Source organism: Diachasmimorpha longicaudata, chromosome 2 (genome assembly GCF_034640455.1).
Source record: "Diachasmimorpha longicaudata isolate KC_UGA_2023 chromosome 2, iyDiaLong2, whole genome shotgun sequence".
Taxonomy (NCBI): domain Eukaryota; kingdom Metazoa; phylum Arthropoda; class Insecta; order Hymenoptera; family Braconidae; genus Diachasmimorpha; species Diachasmimorpha longicaudata.
In genome coordinates, this window is record NC_087226.1 from 4,133,883 (window position 1) to 4,156,842 (window position 22,960).

The 22,960-nt window shown below is 34.8% G+C and overlaps 1 protein-coding gene across 2 annotated transcripts in view; it reads left to right on the forward strand.

Moving 5' to 3' along the window:
* The first annotated feature begins 1,370 nt into the window (after window positions 1–1,370).
* The window catches only part of LOC135173181 (insulin-like growth factor-binding protein complex acid labile subunit), a 31,337-nt gene continuing 9,747 nt past the window's right edge, over window positions 1,371–22,960 (forward strand). The window contains exon 1 of one of the 2 annotated variants that reach the window (XM_064139904.1): window positions 1,371–1,551. The gene's annotated coding sequence lies outside the window, so the exon portion shown is untranslated. Of the gene's footprint in view, window positions 1,552–16,686; window positions 16,805–22,960 lie in introns of those variants that run through there. The other variant, XM_064139905.1, reaches the window with a different exon arrangement.

Sequence of the window (22,960 nt, forward strand, 5' to 3'; positions counted from 1 at the left end):
AAAAGCAATTTTGGAATATTTCTCGAGCCCTAGAAAAATCGGAAATTGCCTCACGAATCAAATAGCGTCGGCCAAATTGCCCTAGCTATATTATTCCCCAAGATATGGATGAAAAATGATGTGATCTCAAATCCGGGCCCTTTCGCGAGAAGAATCGCAAATGGGCTGCCCTGAATGGCATGCCCCGTATACCGTGGCAATGCCTTATCAACAGGCACGTTCACCATCGTAGTTCATGCGCCATCGCTACGAAACTTTGCGGTTGAAGCGACTCCATAAGCGTCAGCAATTTCCCCGATAATCTCTGATGTTTTTCCCTGAAAATTTAAGAATAATGAATAGTCATAGTTGTAACAGAACTCTGGGTTACCGACATTTGAACTACCACATAAGAATAAAAAAAGAGCGTCATCTCGGTGTATCATACCTTAATTGAAATAGGTTACGCGGGCAGCTGTCGGTGGAGTTCTCACCGCCAGTAAGATAACTGCACAAGATCTACATTACCGACGCATGGGAATAAGCCACAAAATTCTTTCCTGGTTTTTTTCTGATAGCAGGAGTTTTAAGTATCCATATTCTTGGTATGACAACTTATAAATGCAAGAAATATGCGATACCGAATCTTACGAAGATTATAATGTCGCAAATATAGAATTGTTTTGCTTTATGAGGTTCTAACGATATGAGTCCATTAAAATTTAACACAGTTCTTCAGTAAAGTACCCTTTTAGTGAATTCAAAGATTATCAAAAACTATAGAACATGTTTAGAAAACGATTACATTTAAAATCGTATTTTTTTTTCATTTTTTGTCTTGATGATGCAGCGGACCGTCGAAACTTTCATATGTTCCCCCACTCCTTACCCTGAAACTTACTGCGCAAGTTAAATCCACGGAAATCATCCGAGCGCTCAACAGGTGGCGACATGCACTCGTCTCTCCCATTAGCTCTACCACCCCATATACAGTCAGAACGACTGACCCCCCCCCCTCCTTCATAATACCCATTTAGCTTCCCCTGGCATACTACAAAAATTAAGGAAATGTCCTCGCCATATTGCCGTCACCTTAATTCCCTGAGTCTTCTGCAGGTTTTTCCGAAATTCACATGATCCCAAATACTTTTCTACTCTCCCCTACTTCTTAATAAGCCATAAATTTTTTCCCTTCTTCATCCCCCCTCCTTCCAGCGCCGCTCGTCACTGAGAGGGGCCTGACCGGCGCTTACCGGCCGAACGGCCCCTATCTAAGCCGCCGGAGATGCACGAAGTCGCCCGAAGTACACTGGAAACATTCCTCTGTGCCCCAACGTAAGAGAAAAGGACAAAAAAAAACCGAATGGAGCCCCACTACGTCGAAAAGCACTCGGCTTCTACGTGGACAGTACGAAAATCGGTGCGACACGGATAATAACTGCTGTCGCTGATACGCTCGATCGTTGTAGTCATTGTTCTGCCCTAGTTTAATTTAATCTTGTTTAATATTAATCAAGTGATTAAAAAAAAACGCAGTGCTGATAATTAAAGGAGCTCATTGTTGGAATTAAAGTGAGTATTGACGTGTTTTTTGTTTAATGTTTCTTGAGTATTTTTATGGTTTATTAGTTGAGAGCCGTTTTTCCTGCTTTTGTGGAAGATATTGAATGTGACAGATCTCTTCTCACACCGCTGACTCATTATCCATCGATTCTGCCGTTTTAAAATACTAAAATGGATGAGTCGGAGCCTTGAAATGGCTGACTGTCCATGTTTTCGTTAAGCTGAATTCTTTCAATTTTAAATGTCTCATTATCCTTGATTGTGAGTGTAATATTACGCGAACTCACCTTGGGTGCAATATTTGCATTTCGCGGGGTTATGCGCGATTGATGAGCACGTTCTGTGCGTCATTTTTTGGAGTAGAAATAAAATTATAGCGGTTCGGTAGTTTTGGAGATTAATTCGTACTCTAAGAGGAATAACGAGTGAAAATCAAAGCAATAGTTTTTGTAATAGTAGCAAAACAATAATTTTCTGAATAAGTGCAAATTCGTTCGCTTCGATTTATAGTTAGATTTTTCGAAAAATTTATCCCCTTAAAATACTACAAATGCCATCAAAATGAAAAATTCATGAACTAATTTGTGTCTAAAAAATATTTCTTTGCCACTATCCAAAAAAATGTTTTTTCTTATTTACTCATTATTCTTGTTGAGTGTAATGCACGGAAGGTTAATAAATTTCCTTTTATTCGTTGAAAAATGGATTCATTCTCTGATAAAGTTGGACAGTGGAAAATGTTAAGGACTTGTTCAGACTTTGAAGGAGACTTGAGTAGAAGTCCGACCGTTTTTCATTATCACATGTGTCGATTAAATGGGGTGGGAAGAAATTTTGAAAAAATATATGAGGACTTAGAGTGCGAATTAAAATTAGTAGAAAATGTTCACAGTTTATAAAAAAATAGAAATTGCAATAGTTAAAGTTACAAGCGGCGTCAATTATCACGTGTGTTGATTAATTGTGTGAGAAGAGATTGAAAAAAAGTATGTGAATAATTACGATGCGGCTGAAAATTCGTTGAAAATGTTTGTTCGCAAAAAATTTTAATCAAAATTGGAATGGTCAACTTTATCGCCAATTTAATTGAAATTTGAGGAATTTAAATAGTAAAATCATTGCGCAAGCTTTAATGTTCCGGAAACGACTACTATTTGGTAATAAAAAAATAGAAAAAATTCATTAATTGCCTGAGTAGTTCGCAAGGTAGTGAACCAAAAAATTGTTCCTGAATTTTGGATATCATCTGAAGGATTGAGGTAAAAGTTATATCTCATGAAATTTGTGCTTTGGGCCCATATTTTGCCATCGATTATTCATGTAAAATCCTTTTTTCATCCAAAGGACAAATAGATTATTACCAAAACCATTCTGAGTAATGCTGTAATCTTGTAATTCAATTTACTTAATGTCATCGTAATATGTTGATTTTGCGAAAATCCATTCAAGGCAGCTGTTTCAAAAATATTGAGGACACAAGATTTGTGTATAAACCACTGCATCATGTATCCGAAACTATGGGACCAATGAGAATGTAATTTTGTGCAAAAGAGCTCGGTAGTAACGCCAATTACGTGACAAAATTTGAGATTTTTAGAGTCAACTTCAACTTCTTTTTCGTTGAAGATTGATTGCAAATATTTCTGAAAATTCGCAGAGACATGAAGAGAAACACATAGTTTGTAAAAATATATCTTCACGTTTCATGAAAGTTTGTCAATTCCAGGTAATATTTTTAAAAATCGATGATTGCAAAATTCCCCGTCAGTCGCAAAATTAGTGAAACAAAGGTAACTGTAGGTATTTCTGATCATAAAGAGCTCCTGACCACTGAGCCGCATTTTGGCTCATTTTGTGAATTTTGCTGTAATTATCGACAGTTTTACTAGCGAACGCGGAAAGACAAGAGCTTTTACTTTATTTCTCAGCTCACATCGAATGACTAATATCCTCGAAAAACCGTCACCATAAATCGTGAAATTCTGTGGACCTGACAATCTGCCATTTTCAGTACTTTGTTATGGGGTGATAGCATCGTGAGTGAATTTATAGCAGTGGCGTTTCATCATATAAGTGATGAATCAGCGTAATAATAGTTGATATCACATCTTCAATTAATAGTTATTGGACTTTACATTTCGAATGTTTATCAAAAATTAATTTACAGATCTATTGCATAGGTTTTTGTACGATTAGTATTTCTGTTATTCTGGTGTTTCCACTTGAGATTGGGAGACATTTTTATGAGAGAAAATTCTAGGAAGTTTGGGGGTGATGTACTATGTTTTCTTCAAGGTATACAGAGGTGCATGAGTGGGACCATTGTTGATGAGAGACATCAGATCCAGGGTGTTGTCTCCCTTTAGTCTTTTAGTTAGTTCCTTTAAAGAAACAAAGCAGAGCGGTTGTGCCTTCCCAGCGTATAAAATAAAATAACAAAACGGGATTCACGCGTCTAGATCATTTACAATTATCCCATTTCCAATAATAATAAATGTCTCTAAATATTTGAAAAATCACCCCAATTAGTATTTCAATACATAAAATGGGGTAATCAGAAACTAATACAACATTCTAACCTGCTGCAGTTGTTAATGAATCTTATTCAACTTGGACATGTATATTGTTGTCTCTTGTCTTCATAATCATATTGATCTACAGTGACAATACCGATTGATATAAATTATATATCGACAGAACAGTGATGACTAAGCCCCTGCATTTTTTTAATGAACAGTAATTTAGCTATCAGTACTCAGCTATCGTCTAGGGAGATTAAACAATCGTTTCTACGTGAATATTAAACCACCTTGTTTTCTTGATTACAAACCGGCTCACATCGTCATCACCGACTTCCCCACACGTTGGAAACCGATCAGAAATTCCCTCAAAATTGAATTCTATAAAATTCTGATTTTAATTAATCATCAAATACTCAACTCAATCAAATTCATTGATAATTATTAATAAACATCCACAGTTCAACTAAAAAAAAATTTCAATTCGATTCGATTGACCTTTTAATCCGCCTTTCATTCCCTCCACTTCCCTCAACTGATCAGAAACTATAACAATCACCTTATGAGCCGATAGATCCCTGAAAAATAAAATTGCATTCGATATTATCGATTTATTAGGAAATACTGCGGAATCCGGTGCAGCTGTGAGATGCGTCAGTGTAAACAGGTGCTTCGGCGTCCCAATCCCTCTACATTTTACTCTTGCTTTATAATTTTTCGCATGTGACATCGAGGTCACCCAGACCTTTAATATTTCCCCCCAGTCGTTGACAGAGCAAAAGGGGGAAATACCAGATACATCGATTACAAATGCGTTTAGTTCCCCGGGGAACGTTCAATGATCAGTGGAAAATTCACATCGACGGGGGAGTACTGACAGATTGATATTAATTCCCGCAAATTCCAATTGCGAATGGTGTAGAACTATTTTTACTCAAGGTGGCCCAATGCAAACTGTTGGATGAAAACGCGGCGTTGCAACGTGTTGCACGACGGGCCTTTAACAGTGTACGATGCATCGTAACCGCGTGCGTCGATGAGTGCATTCGAGAAGCATCTTATGCAGGTGTGTACGCTTCACGCCAAGCTTACTATTATTACGGTGATCTAAGGGCATTCACTGAATGGGTTTTCAAAAAATTTTTAACGATTTTTCGGTTTCTTTGTAGAGTGAAAAAATTTTTTTTTTGTTAACTGCATTTATTTTTCACGAGTAAATCTGCAGTAATATTTCGGTAAGACATTGTAATGTCAAATAAATTGACTTGTGGTTAGTAAATATTCTAATACTACATTCTAATGCCATGTAATTTAATTTGTAATTTTTTAAGCCGTTTTTGTTCCTTTGTAGACTGAAAAAAAAATTTTCTATTGAATGTATTTATTTTTCACGAGTGAATCTACAGTAATACTTCCATAAGACAGTGTAATGTCAAGTAAATTGACTTGTGGTTAGCAAATATTCTAATGCTACATTCTAATGCCAAGTAAGTTTACTTGCAATTTTTTAAACGACTTTTTGCTTGCTTGTGGACCGAAAACAAAATGTTTTCAGTAAATGTATTCATTTCCCATCAGTAAATCTACAGAAATATTCCCGTAGGACATTCTAATTCTATAGAAATTTACTTGGAGTTTGTAAATATTTTAATGCCAAGTAAATTTAATTGTAATTATTTTCAACGGTTTTTGCTCCTTTGTAGACTGAAGAAAAAATGTTTTCATTAAATGTATTTATTTCTCACGAGTAAATTCACAGTAATATTTCCTTAAGATATTGTACTGTCAAGTAAATTGACTGGTGGTTAGTAAATATTGTATTCCGACATTCTAATGCCACATAAGTTTACTTGTAATTTTTTAAACAGTTTTCTGTTCCCTTGTAGACAAAAAAAATTCTATTGTTCAAAATATTTATTTTCTACCACTAAATGTACAGAAATATTTCCGTAAGACATTGTAATATCAAGTTAATTTACTTGTCATTAGGAAATATAGACGGCATAAACATTTTTTTTAGTGACGGAAAAAAATTTCTTTTGTCGAAAATATTTAATAATAACAAAAAAATAGTGTTGATATTTGCATATGTTACGGGAAAGTCGTCTGGATTTACTGAGGGTAAGTAAATCTATTTCGAAAAGATCATTTGGTTTTCAAAAAATAAATTTTTATGACCAGTTCGCCATCAATTTTCGGGCCGGTGACAGTGAATGCGATTTTAGGAGCGAGAATTTATGGAATTTCAGGTTTCACTGAAAACTCCGGGAAAGTTCAGAATTTTAAATAGCGTGAAGACGAAATGGTCCAGTAGTCCTGAAGGGATTTTACTTTTCGGGAATCCATGGACCGTTGAATGGAGGGGCAGAACGTAACGATTAGAGGTCAATTGGTTCATGAAATTCCAAAGAATGAAATCCCTCCAGTTCAACGTTATTGGTCCATTATATTGAATATTATATCGACCGTTAATATTAATTAAAGCTCCTCGTTGACTTGTAACGAACCTAGATCAAACTCTAGATAAATCCTGAGTAAACCCTAATTAAATCCCACCCCTACACTAATTAAATCTTGATTGAACCTTCATTAAACCCGAATTGAAAACTCATTCGATTCTTCAGAGGATTTAATCAGCCAGTGAAATTGCTCCAAAATGTCGAGAAAATTCCCCTGATCATTAAATAAAATGTAAATAAACACGTTCACCAAAAATATCCTCAATTAATTGATAACTAATGAAAAAATTGAGCCGAGCGCCAACACAATTACACTAGATTAATTCGCCTGATCCTCCGGAAAAGATAAAAATTCTCAGAAGCAGGTCTGACTCAATTCTTCAAATTTCAAGTCCAAGTGATGCTTCCGAGCTCACTGTTATTTTTAAATTAATTTTTTATCAGGATTTGGAACAAAAGAACCCAAGTAATCAGCTGATCGCGTAAGCCCCGCCCTTTCATTGCGCGCGCCGCTACTGGACAGACACGCATGCGCAGTTATAACTAGATGATTATTTGAATCCATTTGTTTGAAACTGTTGAAAAATTCAGTCCAACCTTTGAATATTATTATCGCTCCCATAAGATTAGACACATTAACTCAGTTTAGCTTTTGGCATTTGCGCTAATTTTTCACTTGTTATTAATTAATTGAAGATATTTCTTAAGAGGATTTTTTGGTTAAGGATGTTTCTTGACAGAACGAAAGATTATGACAGAATTTCCCTGCCGAGAATCTTCAAACAGTAATTTACAAATAATGATAATGAATTTATTTATCATCTCATTTATAAAAAAATTATTTTCTGTTCGCATACTGTTTCGGGGTTTTACGATTTGTTCCCCCCCCCCCCAATCCCCCGCTCAATTATTAATATTTTCAACTATAAAAAATCGGAATTTTTAAATTTATTATTATTATTATTATTATTGAGGCTTACCTAAATCTACCGGTTTATATAGCTATATACAATATGAAAAATTATGTTAAGAATATAACGAAACAAAAAAAAAAATAAAAAATCGTTAAAAAATGGTGTTTTACGGTAGGGGAAGTTGATTATATGCAATTTTTTTTTTATATAGATTTTGAAAATTGATATTACGAAAGGAACAAAAGGTCATCTCCGTATCGATCCAAATCAATTTGCCTTACCCTGAAGTCAAAGATTACAGATTCTTCCATTAATTTTATCACTTCATTCAGTTATCGGTTAACTGAGGTTAATTTGAACGAAGTCTTGTAGATTTTTTCAACAGCGAAGATGAAAATAATAAATCATTTGTGTATCGCCTCCACTTGATATCTTCTCAAATCTTCACTCAGTCCTTTTTATGCCGTGGAGTCTTTGAATAAAAAAACCGTAAATCTGTGGATCTGATGGATAACGACAATAAGGAAAATACTTGAGTATTTTCATGAATAGAAAAACACAAAGTGGATGAATTACCGGGGAGTAAATGGGGAAACTCGAGACTTATACTTTTTTCTTAGAATTCAGGGAGAATTATTAATCACTCGATATCCGGGTGAAAATATGAGACTGAGAATTGAATTTCCGCGGTTTGCCCTCGTTTTTAACCAGAAATAAAAAATTAATGTACCATAAATGTTAATTTTTTTACAGAGAAATTGAAAGTTAACAATTTGTAATCACATTTGCGTTGATTTGAGTGGTTCATGAGAGCTTTAATTTCTCGGTATTGGATGAAAAATTTGGAAATATTCGATTGCATAACATTGGCCTTATCAACTTATCCATCGGAAAAGGCTCGCGTATCAGTTTAGAACCTAACGGAATCAGCAATTGTCCGAGCTATTGAACTCCACAATCTATTACACCTATTATCCACTATTTTCTCAATTATTTATTTACTTTCGGAGACCGGTCATTCTGCATTTACATTCCATTAAAATAACTTTCCGTCGTGTTTTATTTTTCAAATGGTCTGTCGGTTTTAGAGACACTAAAAAGCGAATAAATTGCGACTCTAAACGTATATCATAGTCTTTTAAATGCGTTATAAACTATAAATGATAAATGTTTAAATCTCGACGTCAGTTGACGGAAAAACCTTTGTCAGGTTAATTTACAACAGAAATCGTTACCATCGGAGTGGAAAAATTTCCGTCCGTCGAATTTCCCTCAGAAATCAGAAAAATCATCGAGAGAACTTTGGGAGATCTTCCTCGTGATCCCGTAAGATCACGGAAAATATTTTTTGTTTGGAGATACAAAGGTTCGGATGTGAGCTTTTTAAGAATATTTACCAAAGTCAAATTTAGAACATCTCGAAGAAAAAAAATTGTCCTTCAAAAATTTTCAAAGAATTTTTTTGGGTCACCAGGAAGATCTTCCGAATATCTTCGGGTGATTCTTGTGAAGAATGTTCCAAAGATTATCCCGAAGTGCTTTCTGATGACCCAAAAAGATCTTCGGGAGACATACTCATCAGAAGACAATTTATTTTTTAACTGTGTTTGAAAAATAATGTTTTTAAAGATTTTTGAAGAAACAATGATCTTTCTAAAATTCATACAGCATTATTTTCCGAAGAGCGGCAGAAGATTTACTGTTTGGGATAGAATTTTCTTCTGAAGAACTGGGTCAGTAGTAAATAACAAATCAATAAGCTAACAATAGAAATTGTTTTTCAAGCTGCAAAAAGTCTATCTTTGTCAACTATAGCTTCAAGGATATCCTATTTATGAAAGCACAAGCACATAACTTGAATCAGTTACGTAAGACATTTGTTGACTTCACGCGGAAGACTTTTTCCTCATTGGTCAATGTATCGAAGGCGGGAAATTCAAATGCGCCGTGCGAAGCGCACAAACAGTCTCGTGTTTTTTTATTTAATAATTCAGTTATCAGATTTTCCACTAAGAAATAAATACTTCTTGTTTTTGAGTAGTTTTGCAACCCTTAAGAGGGTTGCATTCGCCAGATAAATGAACCCTAACCAATTATGTTTTTTTAAAGAAACCACATGCTGATGCTTGATTCGCTGATAAATTGGTCCTTTACTTGTTTTCTGTTGAATTTCGGGGTTTTCCCCGAGTTCAAAATTCATTCATCTAGAGTTTTTATATTTCCGGATTTAGGAAATATTTATTTCTTTGTTGCTGTGGGACCGTTCCGTTATGTTATAACAAAAAAGGGGAAGGTCCCAGAGGGATTTTTTTATTGCGGTTTTTTTTCCCAAAATACATCTGGTGACCAGAGATGGTCAAGAAAGAAAAGTCCAAGGGTTAAGGGTGGAAGGATAAATGATATTGCCCTCTGGAGAGGAGGTTAACGTGGCCTCACCAGTAATGTTTAGTCAGTTCACCGTAAGTCTTCGTTCAGTAAAGTCCCTCTTGACTGTCTGGAGTTTTACAATTTTTAATAATAATTCGCAGTCTTAAAAACACTCCAAGTGTTTATTTATTTCGACCTCCATAATCCAATAATTTCTAATCAACTTATTTCGATGTCGGATAAATTTTCTCCCTAAAAATACAGAATCAAAATTCGAAAAGCCTTTATATTGTCATTAAAAAAAAAAGATAATAGCAATCATGAAGTTTCTGTTATCAAAAATCAGAAAAAATTATATTACCATCACAGCAATGATTTTTCACATTTCTGCACGGAAAAATTCTCAACGGATTTCATAGAAGGATAGAATATCCACGAACAACTTCATTTAATTTTTTTTACTGTTGTATCGTAAGCGCTGTGGTTCCCTCTTTCTGTTAGGAATTGCGTATGCGAGTGCTCAGTAGCACGTGATTCTACGTAAGACGTCAATGAATTATTAACTCCGCATTATCGGCTCATCACACCCCAGTAAAATCAGCATAAAGTGAAGGCATAAAGAGGAAATATTGAACAAAGAAAGAGACCACCAAGAGAGAAGAATTTCACGGAATTTCTCGCTTGCGCATAATAATTTTTTTCAATTATAATTTATATGATTTACAATAATTTATTAATCAGCGTGATGAAACAGAACTGAAAAGTATGATACATTTCTTGCTAGTCGTGGACTTTATAGCACGATCAGTGATAACAAGACACTTCATTCACTCATGTGATTCAGTAGAAGTGTTGGCAAGTGTGAGAGTCTCCTCGAAGATTCCAGTGATGACTGATCGTAAATTTGTACTCATATCTATCGAAAGAAATACACGTAGCTTCTATCTTGAATCAAGTGTCATCTGTTGATATGAGCGAATGGAATAATGCAATTGTGGGATAATTATAATAATAAATAAATAAATTATAATTATTATTTTTTTAGTAAATGTATTGAAAAACAAATTTTTAATTTTCTTGACTCAAAGCTTTTCTTTCTTTTACTTAAAACAAATTAAATTATAGATTCATAAACTTTAAAGAGTTACTGATTATTGGATTATGGATAGGGATTGTCTCAATAATATAAAAACGATTTAATTATTGTGAGAGTAATCGCCATCAAAACACGACGAATGGAGATAATTCCCCGGGACGATCCTGACAATACTTAGATGGACAGTCAGGTCATAGATACATATATACATATCATATATACAGGTCATATATTTGTGCGAAATAGATTGTGTGAATAAAGCAAAAATAAATTGAAAACTGTTCTTGTTATCGTTGAAACTTATTGGAACATAATTAGAATTTAGCTTACACTATCAACTTTAATTCTTTATATCGCAAGTAGAAGGTATATCTTTCTGGTATGATGTCTCCAGATCAACTGGCTCTTAGTGACGAAAGATTTGACACTCTAGACCCATTTGACAAAAGGCCCTTCATTCATTCCTTTCTGTTTCTTCTCTAGTTGTATTTATTAAAACCATTATAAACATTTCGGTACTGTTTGGAGAAAAACTATAAAAACTATAACATACTGAGATGGACTGCAAAGAGCTATAGACAGATGATTCATTTTTGTCCATACATATCAAGCACTCTCAATACTGATCCATAATAGGAGCCAGAGAACATCTGGTGATCTTTGTTTAAGGAAGTTTTACCCTTTTAGAGACTTCAAACATTAAAATCCATATTTTTCGTGATCAGACGTAAAAAAATTGATGAACTTTTCGACACTTTGTAAAAGATGATTCACCGTTTGGGAAAGAAGTTGTATTATTTGTTTATGAGAAGAAAATATTTTTAACAATATCAATGCTTTCCGATATTTAATTTAGATAATACTGACTATGTTTGATTTTTGTTGCTTTTAGTTCTGCAATTAGCTCGAACATTTGACAACTGAAAATATTCAAAAAAAACGTATGGGGTCGATAAAATACCGACTTGGGGGTGAACCTCCTTCAAGGACAATCTGGCATGTTCCGAGGGTACTAAAAAATATAAATTTTTCCATTTTTTCCAAAGTATTCTGCGCACAATTCGCAAAAAAATATCTGGGAAAATTTACCTTGTTCTGAAACATAATTAAATGATTATCCAATTTAGAAAAAAAGGAATCTAACTTGCGTTCTTATAAAAATTAATGAAATAATGTGTAAATCTAAACACAAAAAGCAGCCAAAGTCATAAAATCTCGCGCAGATGTCTAATATGTGATCACTGATTTTTCTCATGAAAAACTCAATCGCATCGGAGCTTTGTTCAATAACAAAATGACAAAACCACTCAATAAAGAGTTTATTAGTTTCCTACAGCGTCCACTCCTTATGGTAATTTTTAAAATTTTCGATTCATTTAAATAAAAATGATTTACAAATTATTTTTCTGTGACAAATAATTTTTTCGAACGGTGTTACTATATCTCTATAATATTATATATATATATATATATATATATATATTGCATTATATAATTATTATTATTGTTCTCATCTATAAAAAATCTTCGTATTTCTATCACCCGGTGGGATATATTTTAAAAAATAGATTTCGCTTCGTTGTCCAATGCTTCAACATCGAAATTTTACTCGCACAGGTGATGGTGATCGCTTGAAATGGATGTAATGTTAGTCTTCCAAGTTTTCTGTGAGCCATAAAAAAATAACTCTTCACCTTCAATCGTATCGGAAATAGTAGGAATTTACATTGGTCACGTTCCATGAAAACGTCTGGGTTTACTTGTATCGAATAATAACACAAAGGGCCCAGTTTATTCTTTTCACAGTGATAGAAAAGGTAAAGAAATTTATCAGCTATTGACAAGTTTTTGTAAGTTTGTGGTTTTATAAAAATACCGCGTAGTGTTGTTATTATTTTTAATTAGTGTACTAATGAATGACAACTTTCATTTAGAAAAAACCACTTCCATCCGATCAATTTTGAGGTATTCGACGTAATGATTTTAGCCTAAAAATTAAATATCTCCGATACTAATCGTTCAATTAAGCTCATTGTCAATAGTATTAGGTTTATGAAAGGAAGGTCTCGTTATTAATTTGATAGCTCAATTTTTGCGCGGGTGAGTCCAATGAAAAGTAGACGGAGAGAAATACTCAATAAAAGTTACATATCTTTTCCGTAATTTCGATGCAACATCTAGTGGAAACAAATTTTACGGAACTGTCATAGAATATTTTCGGAGCGCTGCGTAATTTTTATGGAAATTTTCTATGATTACTTTTTCCATCCCAATTTCAACCAATCAAATCGTGGCACTTCCCGTCACGTGGTACAAGTAAACCGGTTTAACTTCGGATATTTTTCGAATATTTCCCTGTTTGTGGCTAAGCAATGAAAATATCCGATAAACAATTTGTACGCGTTTCAAACTCCAAAACTGTCATTAGAAAAAATCAAGTTCGAAGACTTTACCTCGACATGAGCAGATTTGGAGGAGAATCCTTGGACATTATTGATCAGAAAATTAAAAATAATGTTCCTAATAATACGGTGAGGACAAAAGCCACAATTTGGAAACAATTCTCTGCATTTTGTGTAGACAGAAAATATACGCTGGAAGCCACAACTACCAGTGAAAAACCATACCATAGGACGTGAAATGCCACACATTTAATTGCTTGAAGTTGGAATGAAGTAAATAATCCAGCCAAATACTCCTCGACGTTCAAAATTAATCGGATATTTCCCTCCACTTTCCCTGCGTAGGAGCGATCGGAATAAGTTTCGCAGAAAAACCCTCGCACCTTCGCGCTCGGGATTTTTAACTTGCAAAACTTATCCCTCTCGTTGCTAGGCAACGAAACTCTTGGGAAATATCCGATACTTTTGAAGGTCTTGGGGTATTACTACTGAAAAATTTCTATGACGTAACGTAAATTTTGTTAGTCACTTTCGTGGTCGATAAGCGAACTTACGTTCCGTAATTTTTACTGAGTAGTTCTCCCGGTGTACGGAACCCATCATAAATGGAACCAGTATAGTGAACACTCCAGTCATTCGAGATTAAAAAATCGTCTTTATACGCATCAAGAGTTCAGGGGATGAAAAGTAACCCAATCAATTTAAAACAAATATCCTCACTTTTATCAGCAACATCTATATTATTAATTATATTATTAATCACAATATTAATTAAAAACAGTACAAGTTTTGGTAGAACCTTCGGACTCTATAATCCCACATGAAAAAACAGTATTTTGTGACTTGTAAAATTTTCTATCGTACGAAGTCCAAGATTTTACAGCAAAAAATGTCTCGTTAACCAACAAACAATTTAACGCCTCATTTTACCGTACAATACACCAAAATCAGTTATTAAATTTACTATTAATTAACCCCAAACCGTCCGCTCCCTCATTACCCTCAACGCCCACATATGATGGAACCCCCTAAAAGTAAATTGAGGTCCATTCCCATTGTTTATCATTTCGAGGAATTTTTTCGACTATTTCTTCTCACTCGGGAACACGGAACTACAATAATACTATCAACATAGCATTTTTTTATTATTGCGGAAGTTCTACGTAATTTTTACCAAATATTTCTCTTCCTTAAGACAAAAATAATTTCTTATCAAGTATCACGGCCGAACGGTCGATGACTCACATTGAAAAATATAAGAGACTCTTGTCTGGATATGAATAGAGAATAAACTGAGTGTAAGATACGAAATTATGGAGTGTGGAAAATGTCAGGGAATGCCTTGATGTAGGAATCGTCGAATAAAAAAAATATCTCCCCCCCCCCCCCCTCCCCATCTCATCCTTTCAGCTGCAGTAGAGGGAAGACAGAACAAATAAACCAGAAATTCCATGATCCATAGCCTTCTGTCGCTCGGACACTCTCTACCGTACATGGAAACAAATTTTTATTAGTTTATAAAACACTACCCCAGTAAAAATTGCTATGAGACATGGCACTACAAAATCGTACGTCATTTATTTAAAAATTTCATATGTAAAATTGTAAAATTAACATGTGTTACAGTTTCAAGTTGGGAAAATGCGATTGTTTTTTTTACGGATCAACATCGTAATTTCATTTTAGCTCGCCGTATAAACACAGACAGAGGTCAGTTTAGTATCGATGAAGACAAATACTTTCAACAGTATTACTGTGTAGCATGGCAACATCGCCATTGAATAAACGCGAATATATTTTTTAGTTGAGCGATTTTCTAAAATCAGCTATAGAAAATTGAGGAAATAGTATTTTGTATGAGGTGAAGAATTTAATTTTGCTGTGGTAATAAGTAGAAAAACTAATTGAGTGTTTGAACACTTTATTGCTGTTCTGGTACTTATTTGGTTTATTTAGAGAAAAGTTTGGAAAAGATTTTATAAAAGGTAGAAAATTAAAATTTACTGTAGTAAAAAGAAAGCGTAAAAAATCACATAATAAAATAGAAGGGAGACAATTTTGGGACGTTTTTGCTAACATAGCAGTTTTTTGTGTACCAAATATAGGGAATAAATAACGTTCACTATTTAATTAAATGTCACAATCTTTATTCCGATTTAATTCATATGCAATTTTTAGGAAAAGACTTGTTTAAAGACTACTGGGTTGAAGTCCCGTGTGCTTTCCTCGAGAGACCGTTCGAGAGTGCCGCCGCCCTCGACTCGTCCAGGGTGAGAAGTTCGACCCAAAGATAAAGCCCTTTTGTCTTGTGTGTTGTCCACGTGTTGGGCTGTTTCGATCATAAATGGCTCAAGTGTTTTCGCAGTTTCCGGAGACGTTTACAATGGGTCGCTTGATTAGATTCCAATGTCAAAAATATTCTCCACACAAAGTCAATCATTTTTGCAAGATCTGGATAAAGAATGTATAGTAATCACTAGTAACACCCCAAGACCTTCAAAATTATCGGATATTTCCCGAGAGTTTCGTTGCGTAGCATCGAGAAGGATAAGCTTTGCTGGTTAAAAAGTCCCGAGGGCGAAGCACGAGGGTTTTTCTGCGAAACTTATGCCGATCGGTGCTACGCAGGGAAAGTGGAGGGAAATATCCGATTAATTTTGAAGGTCGAGGAGTATTTGGCTGGATTATTTACTTCATTCCAATTTCAAGCAATTAAATGTGTGGCATCTCACGTCATATGGTATGGGTTTTCACTGGTAGTTGTGGCTTCCAGCGTATATTTTCTGTCTGCACAAAATGCAGAGAATTGTTTCCAAATTGTGGCTTTTGTCTTCACTGTATTATTAGGAACATTATTTTTAATTTTTTGATCAATAATCTCCAAGGATTCTCCTCCAAATCTGCTCATGTCGAGGTAAAGTCTTTGAACTTGATTTTTTCTAATGACAGTTTTGGAGTTTGAAACGCGTACAAATTGTTTATCGGATATTTTCATTGTTTAGCAATAAACAGGGAAATATTCGAAAAATATCCGAAGTAAAATCGTTTTATTTGTACCACGTGACGGGAAATTCGACCATTTGATTGGTTAAAATTGGGATGAAGAAAATAATCGATAAATTTCTTAAAAAGTTTAATATAAATGTGTAACTGATTAACTCGTGAATATGTTATGAAGAGAAACAGTTTTTTAACCCTAAATATATCTGTACATACATGTTTGTAGCTTTATAAACCTATAGGTTACAGCAAGCCTAAATAAATAAAAAAAAAGAACAAATATACGCTAGAGCTGTGGTATGTACTCGAGCCAGGTACGCGTACAAATAAATGATAAGGCTTAACGTCTCCTTGATATCGCTATCTTTTGCGATAAAAGGGGGATATGGAGGAACGCGTTGTGTCCATTTTACTAGTTTGCACTTGGTTCATTCAATTTAACGCGTTTCGTCAAATCACTGAAAATCGCATGGTTATATTTATAACAATCGCGGATAGGAAATACGTGAGTAAACATTAATCATAAATTATAGGATAGAAGAAGAGCCGTGTTGTTGTTGATGTGGTTTTTTAAGAATTTTAATGCGGTCTCGAGTGTTTATGGGTATGAAGTTAGTCTAGGAGTCTGGAAGTGCTTTTCTAACGAGTCGTCATAAGCTCCAATGAGATTCGGATATTGCATTCAATTGTGAAGTTAAGGTAGCTATAGCCTCGGGCCGGTATGTTACCGACCGGGTGTGATGCCTTTGAATATTTTGAGTTGCAGAGTTTTACTACTAATTGCATCAGTAGAATTTGGAAAAATTCATAAATAGTCAGAATTATATAAATTAAATTCCGGAATTTATTTATATTTTTTGGAAAACGAGCTTTTTATAAACAAGTAATCAAACTTGTTTTCCAATCAGTGGATTATTTTCTAGGAAGTGTCAAAGAATTTCTTCAGTTTTTTATGTTTAATGGTAAAAAATTGAGATTTTGATGTTTGATTACAACGGAAATGTTGATTTTACAATAAGACCTTGTCTTAAATTTCGGTTTTTAACATTTTTCTTCGATAGAAACGATAACTAATTAGGAAGAAAAATTACGATTCTTAATGTAATCGTTTTTTCTAAATATTTTGTGTAATTTTTGATCATTTTCCAATTTAGTAAAGGGGTAAAACGACTTTAAGGTGACGATTGAAATTGTTTTTCAATGGAAATTTCCAAATTCATTGGACAGTGACACATAATTGTGAACAAGCGATCTTTTAGATAATCATCATTTTTATTGTTACAAAGGGAAAGGAGAAAATATATTTCTTCTCACAATTTGTTACGCACGAACTTTTCTAGGTATGAGGATGGCGAAATAATTTTACTAGTCATACTCTTGAGATTCTGCTAAAAATATCAACTGCTTGTTAATTCAGACGTTGGAAAAATTTTCAAAGGAACTCTTACGTGCAGTGAAGTACAAACAAATGGTGCAGTTGTTTGAGGTTCTCTCGGCAATATCTTGGAGAATAAATATCTCAAGCATTTGCTCCAACTGTTTTATGCTTCTTTTTTTTATTGGTCTACAATTTCTCGTTCTTCAAATTTTATCTGCGCATGTAAACTTCGGAAAATTTTTGTTACGATTGTTACGATTTTCTAATATTCCCTGGAAACGATAGATAATGTTATGAAACGGAAAAATTTGATGTGTTTAAGAATTTTTTTTTTGTATTCTTCTTATTTTCTTTAATTTCAACTAAAATAGGACTAAAATTGAAGCGCAGACCCGGGAATTTCGTGAGACAATTGACTTTATTTTTATTGATCTCCGGGATTTTGCAATATCCAATAAAATTAACTTAACTCTTCACGAAAGTAATTGTATTTTTCCAATTTTGTCAGACGATTTCTAAGTCCTTGCCACTATTTAATACACAACTAGACTTTCTGGCGCCATTTTCCCTAAAAACTCATGCTAATTTGTTTTCAATTCTCTCCTGAATGAGGTTGCTAATCAGTTTGTAACTTCGCCGGAGATATTTATAGTGTAAAATCTACACAATTCACATTCTGTTTGTTGTATTAATCCTCTGCGTCACCGTCCGTCGTCTACACGGAGAGGAATACGAAAGAAAAAGAACCAAAAAAGATACGTAAAAAAGACGTTTCCAGACATAATGGGGAAGCGAAGTCAAACGCAATGACAATTATGAGACAGAACGGAAATGTTACGTTTCCGTTACGAGAATTTTACGTAGACCGAGAGAAATATTCAAGAAAAATTACGTATTTTTTCTGTAATTTTGAAGCCAAAAACCGTTCTCCGAAATTTTACAGCATTGTTACGGAATTTTTCCGGAAAGTTCAGTAATTTTTCGCTGAATCAACTGTGAAAAATTTCGATACTAGTGCGTAAAATTCGCTAGTCAATTCCGTAATCGGTGAGCGAACTGCGAGTTCCGTAATTTTGACGGAATATTTCTCGTCGTGTAGACCTCCGTAAAAATGACTCATTCGTCCGCTGACCCCCCCGGGGGGGGGGGGGGGGCATTAACAATGTTTTTTTTATTGGACGAAAATGAATAATTGGACAAAAAGTAGCATATATAAAAAAACATAAGTACGTCTGAAAATCCATTTGTGTTCTAATAGCTCCAACAATTCGTTGTCACACCATACAACATAATTTCCCTCCAACAAAGCCAACAATGAGTTTTCCCCCCTCTACCTAGACGCCCCGAAGATGCTCGATGAGTCACGAGGAAGGGATACCCCGTCCGTTCGTGAAAATTACGTATCACGGAACGTAAAAATTACCCATCGGGTCCGTGAAGAGCGCTCAGCGTCCAAGAATTTTTTAATTTACCGCCGCAATAATTCTGTAACTTTCAGTTCCATTTTACCACAAAAAATTTTTCTGGACCAAAAAATTAACGGACAGATTCAGAATTATTCTCTTCCATTCCTACAAAAACTACCGGGAAATAACACTCACTTACGAATTACGTGAACAGTTATGTAATTTTTACTAATAATTTCTTTCCACGCAGGATAATATCGAATTTGGTCCTACTTAAGTCACATCGAGATATCTAAAAATTAATTGAAAAATCAGAGAACGAGGGTTTGACCTTTTTCAGACATCTCAATAGTTTTTTTTCAGAATAATGCCATTAATTAATAATTTAAGATTTTCAACAATTATGAGTACGCATTTTTTTAAGTGATAATCCTACGATAGGCTTTTGCGTCCATAATTTATTACGAAGGGTTTATCAGAATTCTAGCGATTTCATTCTGCAGATTATTTTTGTGGTTAAACGCACTTCCTTTTCAGGAATAAAAATAATAGGAATAAATATTTCTTGCGCATTCAGTCGGCCATTCCCCCACGAAAATAACCCTCGCAATATCGTAGATCTGACCAAAATTGCGCTGAATCAATTCGTAATTATTTTATGAAAATTATGTTGGCAGAAGGTCTCACATCGCTTTTCCCACAATATTATCATATAAAAGATGACGTGTAACGTTCGAAGACGTGTAAAGGCACCTACCGATTTCAAATCGATCGCATTCTTCTTCAATTCTATTTATCAGTTTATTCCCTTATCCGAACATCAACGGCCGTGATTTCCAGATATGGAAAATTTAACGGTTTCTACGCCAGAGAATAATAATCTCTAGTCAACCCGTCAATCACAGTTCGTGACAGGAATTGATGACAAGTGAAAAATGTTACAAAATAAACAATTTCCTCTTAAACGTATCCTCTTAAACAATTTCCTCTTAAACCGCGTATCACCAACTGTAAATTTCAGCCCTATGACTTCAAATTTTTCACATAATAAACCAAGAATCTCCACAACAATTTATATGCTCAAATATTTATTAACTATTCACCTGTGTTGCAAAACGTCAAATTGAAGAAAGAATGAAGTCTTCATAGCGGACCCGAAGGGGCCCAAAAACGTTCTGCACATCTTCCTCCTCTCAAAGTTCATAATCTTCTCATTTCCTTGAAAAGATAATCTCGAAAAAAGTTAATTCACTTAAATGTTTATTAACTATCCCCCGTATTACAAAACGTCAATTTGAAAAAAGAATGAAGTCTTCATAGCGGACCCAAAGGGGCCCCTCAAACGATCTGCAAAGATCTTCCTCCTCTTCAAGTTCTTAATCCTCTTATTTCCTTGAAAAAATAATCTCGAAAAAATCTCCAACTAAAACCCTTAAAAATTATAATAATAGGGAGTTTCGTCTCTCAAAATTGTTCCGTTCACGGAAAATTCCGTAGCAAAGAATGACGAAAAAAAAATAATGTTGGGTTTCTCGTCCGCATCGAATTACAATAGTTGGAAGACCTAGTCAAACTGTAACGTTTCCTTCAACCAAAACTACCGATAGGATGTTCTCCAAGGTGGTCGCGGAGAGGTAAAAGGCCCCGGGGAGATCACGATGTAACCCCGAAAGCATTGACCAGCTGTGGATGCCAACGAGAAAGGTAGACAGGGCCGGTGGAGTGAGAGGGAAAGGGGGGAGACAGAAAGGCGGTGAACGAATGAAGAAAAGAAGAAGAAGAAGAAGAAGAAGAAGAGGAGGAGGAGGAAGACCCCAGAGAGTGCTCTCGACTCTTTGTTCCCGCCGCAGTGTTGCCTCTCGGCTTTCAATCGTCCATTTTACCTGGTTTTCAATCCCAACGTCAAGGAGCGAGCAGGTGTTCATCGATAATAACTCTCTTTTCGTTTTTTCAGCAGCGTTTCAGGCTTTTTTTTGTTTTATCTTTTATTTCCATGCTGATTTCTTCAAATACGAGAAGCCAAAGTCCGGGATGTGTTGAGCGAATCGGTGCATTGCGTGTTCTTACCTTCAGGAAAATCAGGTACCTGACCTTTGGACCGTCGATTCTGTCTGCCATGAGAAATGGAAATTTCAGAATTTTTAGTGATTTATTCACACGCGCTGCGGTTAATTTTACGTTTAAGTCGTGGTCGATTTTACTATCGATTTTTTCAGTATAATTTTCGGGAAATTATATCGAGATTAATTCTGATTCTCTTCTGACCTAATCTAAAATCATATTCAACGATTTTCTGTGACGTTAAAAGATGGGAAATGCTATGTAAATCTTCGGTTTTTTGTATGTGATAATTTGTCGTGAATTAAAGTCAAATCTAGTGTGAATTTAAGGTAATTTCTGCTGGGAATATGGGGGATATGGATAGCCACATTGGGCCCCTGTTGGAAGGAAATTCAAGTTAATTACTGATGTGATTAATTCATGAGTAATTTAATAGAATTATCGTCGGTAATTTTTCATGAGAAACGGAAATTTTGAGCTCTTTACCGATTTATTCACACGCACTGCGGTACATTTTACGTTAAAGTCGTGTTATATTTTGCCGTCGATGATTTCAGTAAAATTTTGGAAGAAATTATATCGAGATTAATTCTGGTGCCCTTCTTACCTAATCCATAATCACATTCAACGAGTTCCTGTAACGTCAAAAGATGTGGAGTGGTATATAAATCTCCGTTTTTTATATGTGATAATGTGTCGCGAATTTAAGTGAAAACTGCCGTAAATTTGAGGTAATTTCTCATAGAAATATGGGGTAAATGGATAGACGCATCCGGCCCCTATTTTTATGACGAATATGTGGTAACATTTGATGCGGATTTAGAGTAATTTGTGGCGCGCATCGGGCCCATTTTTACCGTAGATATACGAGAGGTTCTAGCAGTGGAATCTGTGACTTGCAATCACCTTCGTCCTGAAAGAAAGTCCTCATATGCGATGAGTGTTTGAAATGACATAATTTCTATGTAAACAGAGCAATAATAAATAAGTTGCTCAATTTATTCAAATTAATAGTATTTCAAGGATCAGTGATGTGGATCGCCAATTATGAATCCCGAAAAAAAGACCAGTGTAAATTTCCCACGTTGGGAAGGGTTTAACACGTCGATGTGTGAAACGATTTGAAAGCTGAAAAAAATAAGCAATAACCATAAATGTCAATTCCATTCTTCTCCGAACATTAATGGTAAACCATAAAACTCGAGTATATATATATATATATATATACTAGGAATTTTTAAAATGGTGATACTGAATGTGGGATCCGGGGTCTTCATGAATCCCTCATGTTCGATTCGTAACTCGTGTCACTTTTGTATACAGTAGTTCACCCATGAAAAATGCCTCATGTGTTTACTAATCGATTATCGACAATCAAATGATCGATTATTACTATGAAGTAATCGATTATCTTCATGAATTCGTCGTTTTCGATTAGTAACTCGTGTCGCTTTTGCATATAGTACTTTTATTCATGAAAACGGCTCATGCGTTTACTAATCGATTATCGATAATCAAATTATCGATTATTACTATGAAGTAATCGATTATCTTCATGAATTCGTCGTTTTCGATTAGTAACTCGTGTCGCTTTTGCATATAGTACTTTTATTCATGAAAAATGCCTCACATGTTTACTAATCGATTATCGACAATCAAAAGATCGATTACTACTATGAAGTTATTTTCATGAATTCGGCATGTTCGATTAGTGACCCCGGTCGCATTTTATATAGTACTCGCGGCATGTTTCCACCAATCGATTATCGATCATCAAATCGATCGATCGATTATGACCAAATGATCGATTACCTCC